At 38.6% G+C, this 7351-nt stretch overlaps 1 pseudogene; it reads right to left on the bottom strand.

The window, feature by feature from the left end:
- Positions 1–309: 309 nt before the first annotated feature.
- Positions 310–654, bottom strand: LOC136391746 (protein BEX3-like; annotated as a pseudogene).
- Between the last annotated feature and the right edge of the window lie 6697 nt (positions 655–7351).

Below are 7351 nucleotides of genomic sequence, written 5' to 3' on the forward strand. Positions count from 1 at the left end.
CCCTCCCGCAGCCAAGGCTCCATTGGAGCAAAGATGGCCCGGGCGCTGGGGATGGCTCCTTGGCCTCTGCCCCAGGCGCTAGAGTGGCTCTGGTTGTGGCAGAGCGACGCCCCGGAGGGACAGAGCATCGCCCCCTGGTGGGCAGAGCATGGCCCCTGGTGGGCGTGCCGGGTGGATCCCGGTCGGGCGCATGCGGGAGTCTGTCTGACTGTCTCTCCCTGTTTTCAGCTTCAGAAAAATACCAAAAAAAAAAGAAATGCAAGGAAAGAGAAAGCAAATGGAAATCACAGTATTAATCTCATGGAAATGTCAGGAATCAAGGCAAAGGCAAAATCCATCATGATGGTCATGCTGATTAGAGAGCTCCCCATAAGGATATGCAGACAATTCTTCAACTACAGCTCCCTAAGTTTTCTCCTTATTTCTTTCATCTCCTCCATGAACATTTCCATAGCCTCTCCATCTCCACCCATCACACCATTGACCTGCCTATTGGGTATGGCCCATTGGAAGTGAGGGGCCGTTTGGCCAGCCCATCCCAGTCTATTAATTTCCTGCTGGCTGGTGGCCTTCACACCCTCCCAAGAGTTGGTCTTCCTCTCCATTCTGCATGGGCTGCTCCATTTCTTCATTTTTGTGGTGGATATTTGCCATGATGAGATTTTTTGTGGTTGTTTTCCTGGGCCTATCCTTGCTGTTCCCTCCTTCACCTGATTTTCAGCAAATGAATACCCACAACACTAGTACCTGCAGACCTGTTCCACTTTAGCAAGCTGATACCAGGCCCCCTCAGACACAGGGCAGTATTGAGCTGGTACCCAGGAGGGAGGGATGATTGCATTGAATGCAGAGTCACTCTGCAGCTCCCACTCCTCCAAAAGTTCCCTTTTTGTGGGTCTTGCAAGGCAGATAATCTAGTTTTTGTTTTTATTGTAATTGCAATTCTTATTTTTATTATATTTTCTAATTGGTCCCCTGTATGGCCAGTGGCTGCCGCCGTAGTGGCCATGCAAGTTCTCATTGGATTTGGGCAGACGGTAAAGAAACAGTGGAGCCAAAAATGGTGGGCCATTCCTTTATTAAAGTCTCACACCAGCCAGTGAGCAAACGCACAGGGAAAACATTTCCCTTTTATTCAGGTCTCCCAAAGCCACTGACTCTTTCTCCAGTTCCACAACCAGGAGAATCTTCTTCAGTTTTTCCTAAAATCAAAGGCCCCCACAAGCCTCAGTAGGGCTCCCAAAGCCCCTCAGTTCTGGTTCCCCGTATGCTCTCCTGCTCCTCTGCAAAAACTGCCTGGGCCCACAAAGACCCCTCCTCCAGCAAACGTTAACAAAACAATGACCCCTCCCAAGCAGGTATGCGATCTGCAATTTGCAATCAACTGCCCTGCTCTGAGGGCAAGCACACAGGGCTGCCCAGCACCATTTTTAACAATGAAAGTGAGCAAACTAAAAAAATACAAATCTTACAAACGCATTTGCCCAACATTCCCCTTTATCATTCCCCATACTAGTTATTTGTGGTTTCTTTTTTCTTTACTTCAGTTAGCCCAAGGTATATCTTGCATTTTACTTTCCAAGAACCAGCTTTGTATTCTATTGAATGTTCTTGTTAGCTTAGTTTGTGCTTGATTTTCCTTTTAATTAATTCTGCTTTTATTTTATATAATGTCATTTTCCTTTACTTTCTCAAAATGTTTATTTTTTTTATTTTTCAATTTTTATTTAATAATTTTAGAGAAAAGAGAGAAAGAGACAGACAGACAAACAGCATGCAGACCGAGTAACCCCTTGCTTGAGCCAGAGACCTTGGGTCCAAGCTGGTGAGCTTTGCTCAAACCAGATAAGCCTGCACTCAAGCTGGCGACCTCATGGTCTCAAACCTGGGCCCTCTCCATCCCAGTTTGACGCTCTATTCACTGCGCCACTGCCTGGTCAGGCAATTGTTGGAATATTTGTTCTATATCTGTGAAGTATGCCATTGGCATTTTAATAGGAATTGCATTGAATTTGTAGATTGCTTTGGGTAATATAGACATTTCAATGATGTTTATTCTTTCTATTCATGAACACAGTATATGATTCCACTTGTTTGTATCCTCCTTGATTTCTTTTATCAATGTTTATAATTCTCCAAGTATGAGTCTTTTACCTCCTTGGTTAAATTTACTCCTAGGTACTTTATTTTTTTGTTGTTGTTGCAAATAGTGAAGGGGATTGTTTGCTTAATTTCTCTTTCAGACAGTTTATTTTTGGTGTATAAAAATGCCACTGATTTCTGTGTATTAATTTTATATCCTGCCACCTTGCAAAATTTGTTTATTAGGTCTAGTAATTTTTTGACTGAGACTTTAGAGTTTTCTATGTACAGTATCATGTCATCAGCAAATAATGATAGTTTCACTTCATCTTTTCCAATTTAGATGCTTTTTATTTTTTCTTCATCTCTGATTGCTGTGGCTAGGACTTCCAGAACTATGTTGAATAAGAGGGGTGAAAGGGGGCCTTGTTCCTAATCTTAAGGGGATTGCTTTTAATTTTTTCCCATTGAGTATAATGTTGGCTGTGGGTTTGTCATAGATGGCCTTTATCATGGTGAGGTATATTCCCTGTATTCCCACTTTGCTGAGAGTTTTGATTATAAATGGTTGCTGGATTTTATTAAATGCTTTCTCTATAACTATTAATATTATCATGTGATTTTTATCCATCTTTTTTTTATGTGCTGAATCATGTTGATTGATTTTGAAATATTGTACCAGCCTTGCCTTTCCAGATAAAACCCACTTCATGATGATGTATGGTCTTTTTCATGTATTGCTGGATTCGTTTGCTAATATTTTGTTGAGAATTTTAGCATCTAGGTTAATCAGGTATATTGACCTATAGTTTTCTTTCTTTGTAGTGTCATTACCTGGTTTTGGAATGAGGATTATTCTAGCCTCATAAAAGGAGTTTGGAAGATTTCCCTTGTCTTGAATTTTCTGAAATAGCTTGAGAAGGATAGGTGTTAGTTCTTCTTTGAATATTTGGTAAAATTTGCCTATGAAGCCATCTGGTCCAGGGATTTTGTTTCTTGGGAGTTTTCTTATAACTCTTTCAACTTCATTTGTTGTTATTGGCCAGTTTAGGTTTTCTGATTCTTACATATTGATTTTTGGAAGATTAAATGTTTCACAGAATTTATCCATTTCACATAGATTGTCCAGTTTTTGGCATACATATTTTTATAATATTTTTCTATAATCCTTTGTATTTCTGTGGTGTCAGTTGTTCTCCACTTTCATTTTTAATTTTATTTATTTGAGTCCTCTCTCTTTTTTTCTTGATGAGCCTGGTTAAAGGTTCATCAATCTTGTTTACCTTTTCAAAGAACCAGCTCTTGGTTTCATTGATGTTCTGTATTGTTTTTTAGGTTCTACATTATTTATTTCCACTATGATCTTTATTATTTCCTTCCTTCTACTTCCTCTTGGCTTTATTTGTTGTTCTTTTTCTAGTTCTTTTAAATGCAGGGTTAAATTGTATATTTGAGCTTTTTCTTGCTTCTTAAATTATACCTGTAGTGCTATGAACTTCCATCTCAGGACTGCTTTTGCTGTGTCCCATAGATTTTGAGTTGCTGTATGTTCATTTTTATTTCTTTCAAGGAAATTTTTTATTTCTTCCTTGATCTCATGTTAACTTATTCATTATTTAATAACATGCTATTTACCCTCCAAGTGTTTGAATGTTTTTCAGTTTTTTTATTGTAGTTGATTTCTAGTTTCATGCCATTGTGATAAGAAAAAATGCTTGATATGATTTCAATCTTCTTAAATTTATTGAGACTCATTTTGTGTCCTATAATGTGGTCTATCCAGATAATGTACCATGAGCACTTGAAAAGAATGCATATTTTGCTGCTTTGGGATGAAAGGTTCTGAAGTTATCTATAAAATCCAGTATATCTCATGTATCATTTAATGCCACTGTTTCTTTGTTAATTTTCTGTCTGGAGAATCTATCCTTTGATATCAGCAGGGTATAAAGTCCCCTACTATTATAGTATTGCTGTTGATCTCGCCCTTTATGTCCATCAAAATCTGCTTTATATATTTAGGTGCTCCTATATTAGGCACATAGATATTTACAATGATTATATCCTTCTGTTGGATTGCTTCCTTTATTCTTATGTAGTGCTATTCTATATCCTTTACTATAGCCTTTGTTTTAAAATATATTTTATCAGAAAGAAGTATTGTTACCCCAGTTTTTTTCTTCATTTTCATTTGCGTGAAATATTTTTTTTTCATCCCTTCACTTTCAGTCTATACATATCTTTTGTTTTGAGGTGGATCTCTTGTAGGTAACATATGTACAGGTCCTGTTTTCTTATCCATGCAGCTAACCTATGTTTTTTGATTGGAGCATTTAATTCATTTACATTTAAGGTTATTATTGATATGTAGTTGTTTATTGCCATTTTATTCTTTAAATGTACAATCCTCTTTTTCTCGATCTTTTTTCCTTTGCACTGTTTACAACAGGCCCCTTAACATTTCTTGCAGTATTGGTTTGGTTGTAACAAATTTCTTGAGATTTTTTGGTTTTTGAGGCTTTTTATTTCTCCTTCAATTTTAAATGATAACCTTGCTGAATAAAGGAGTCTTCATTGTAGGTTTTTGTTTTGCATCTCTCTTCTTGCCAATCCCTTCTGGCCTCAAGTGTTTCTGCTGAGAAGTCAGATGTCACTCTTTTGAGGACTCCTCTGTAGGTAATTAATTCCTTTTCTCTTGCAGCTTTTAGTATTCTTTCTTTGTCTCTTAAACTTGGTATTTTAATTATGATGTGTCTTGGTATAGGCCTCTTTGGGTTGCTCTTTAATGGGATGCTCTGTGCTTTTTGAACTTATGTAACTTTTTTCTTCATCAATTTAGGGAAGTTTTCAGCTATGATTTCTTCAAACAGGTTCTCTATTCCTTGTTAGTTTTCATCTCTTTCAGGAACCCCTATGATGTGGATGTTTTTTTCTCTTCATGTTGTCACAGAGCTCTCTTGGAGTTTCCTCTGAATTTTTCAGCCTCTTTTCTTTTCTTTTCTTTTTTTGCTGATCTGCTTCTGTGCTTTTGTTTATCTTGTCCTCTAAATCGCTGATTCAGTCCTTTGCTTTATCCAGCCTGCTATTACTTCCTTCTAGTGCAGTCTTCATTTCTGATATTGTATTTGTCATTTCTGACTGATTCTTTTTTATGATTGCAATAATTTTTATGCTTGCTATCTCTTTATTTAATTGCTCATTATGTTCACCCATTGTTGCTCTAAGATTCTTGAGCATCCGTAAAATCATTGTTTTAAACCCTGCATCTGTTAGTTTTAATATTTTCATCTCACTTATTTCTTTTTCTGAGGATTTCTCTTGTTGATTCATTTGGATTGCATTTCTCTGTCTTCCCATTTCGTCTGTGTATAGACTCTTTTTTGAGGTGTGCTGCTTGTGTAGCTAACTGAGTCTAGACTTGATGTTGTCTACCTCTAGCTTCCAGCCTTGTTGTTTCTAGATCTTCTTGGGTTGTCACTAACTGTTGTTTTTAATCCACTGTGGGCTACTTGTCTGCAGCTACTAAGCTACTATTCTTTTTGCTGTTTGTGTCAGTGTTTTCTGTGCCTTTGCTGGGTCAGGTGTGAGGAGCCCTTCCTTAAGATACCACTTTACCAAGGGTTGTTAGGTCTTGAACTGATGCTTTTCACATCTGGCTGCTGTATTTGCCAGCCATGGACCTCCCTGGAAGGAACCTGGCACAGACCAGTGGGGGTCACTGCCTGTGACTGGCCTTTAGCAACTATTTTGGAGCCACAAATGATCCATGTTTGTGGCTGCCTCTGCTGGGCCCAAGTGCTATTGTAAATATCAGCTGCACTCATAGGCTGGCTTTTATCTACTCTTGGCCTGGGGGAAGTCCACTTAAAAGTTCAAGTTCCCCTGAGTCCCACTTTCTGCCGCCTCTTACTGCTGGCTGCCTGTGGGGCTCAGCATGGTAATTCAGGGATTAGGAAGGATAGAGGGTGTGGCTTGCCCCTTGGCCTCAGGTGTCATTCTATCCAGACTTTTTTTTCAGCCCTCATTAGAGTGTGGCCTCTGAGATCCAGAAGCGTGGTCTGCCCACCTGCCTGCTTTCCCTCAAGTGAGTACTCAGCAATGGGGGGGGGCAGTTTAGCTCATGCCTCAGCACCCAAAACCTGTGTCTCTGAGGCAGCCCCTGCTTCTGAGCAACTGGAGCAGGAGAGACTCCAGTGGGTGGGGTAATTGCTTCTCTTTGCTGGTGCCGCCGAAAGGTTTTGCTTCTCCCAGGAAAAATGGCCACTTTAGTATTGGGGAATGACTCAACATGGGGTGACCTTCCCCCACAGTGTCTTTCCATGGGCCTCTGGGTTATACTCTCCTCTCGCAATTTCAGTCCTCTCAGCTCTCCTTGCCACCAGAGCCCTAGGTAAGTGTCTGTTTAACTTTAAATAAAAATATATTAAATATTTGAAATTAATATTGTTGTGGTAAATTACATTATCAGACATATAAGCTGCACATTTAGTCAATGTGGCTTTAAAAAGGAGTTTTGTTAGGCCACCTATAAGTTATACATGTCATCATCAAATGTGTTTGAATATCTTATAATTTAGTTTCTCATTCCTTTAGTAGGAATAACCTGGGAGATTTTCTGCAGTGTATGAGTAAAGAGATCAATTCAACTTAATGTTGAATAATATTTTTAGAGCATGAGAGGTGGAAAATAAGAAATACAGTAAACAACAATAATATAAGAATAAAACCACTTCCAAAATTAGGCATACAGTATACAATATTTTTACTAAAAGATTTATTTTATGAAGCAAATTTCTATGTGTTTTTATTAAATGGACATATTTATCACAGAGAAAACAATATGGCTATTAAGAGTATGAGGCAGTTTAGTCTTCAGTGAGATGAGTCATGGAATAAAATGAATAAAAGAAAATAAATTCAGAAGAGTCTCATTCACCAAGTGGTAAACCTTTCATAAGGTTTAACTTTCATACCTGAGCAGTTTGTAAAATTGCTATGATTACTGCCAGGCTTCATGGAAATCTTCCGATTTTCCTAGAAAAAATTTCCAGCAGTTTCTTGTCAAGCATGTGCTGCTACAGTGAGCCCTTTAGCATTTCTTCCTAGGTCCAGAGAGTTTTAGGAATCTTTGAAGCAGATGGTGTCATAGAGCGAAGCCTCCTGGTCAAAGAACAGCATCTTCCACAACAAACAGATTAAGCCTCATTCCAAACACACCCTTTCCTTGTTGCTAAATTGAGATCCATTTCTTCTCCTCACCTTACTTGGG

This window comes from Saccopteryx leptura, chromosome 2, assembly GCF_036850995.1.
Source record: "Saccopteryx leptura isolate mSacLep1 chromosome 2, mSacLep1_pri_phased_curated, whole genome shotgun sequence".
Lineage (NCBI taxonomy): Eukaryota > Metazoa > Chordata > Mammalia > Chiroptera > Emballonuridae > Saccopteryx > Saccopteryx leptura.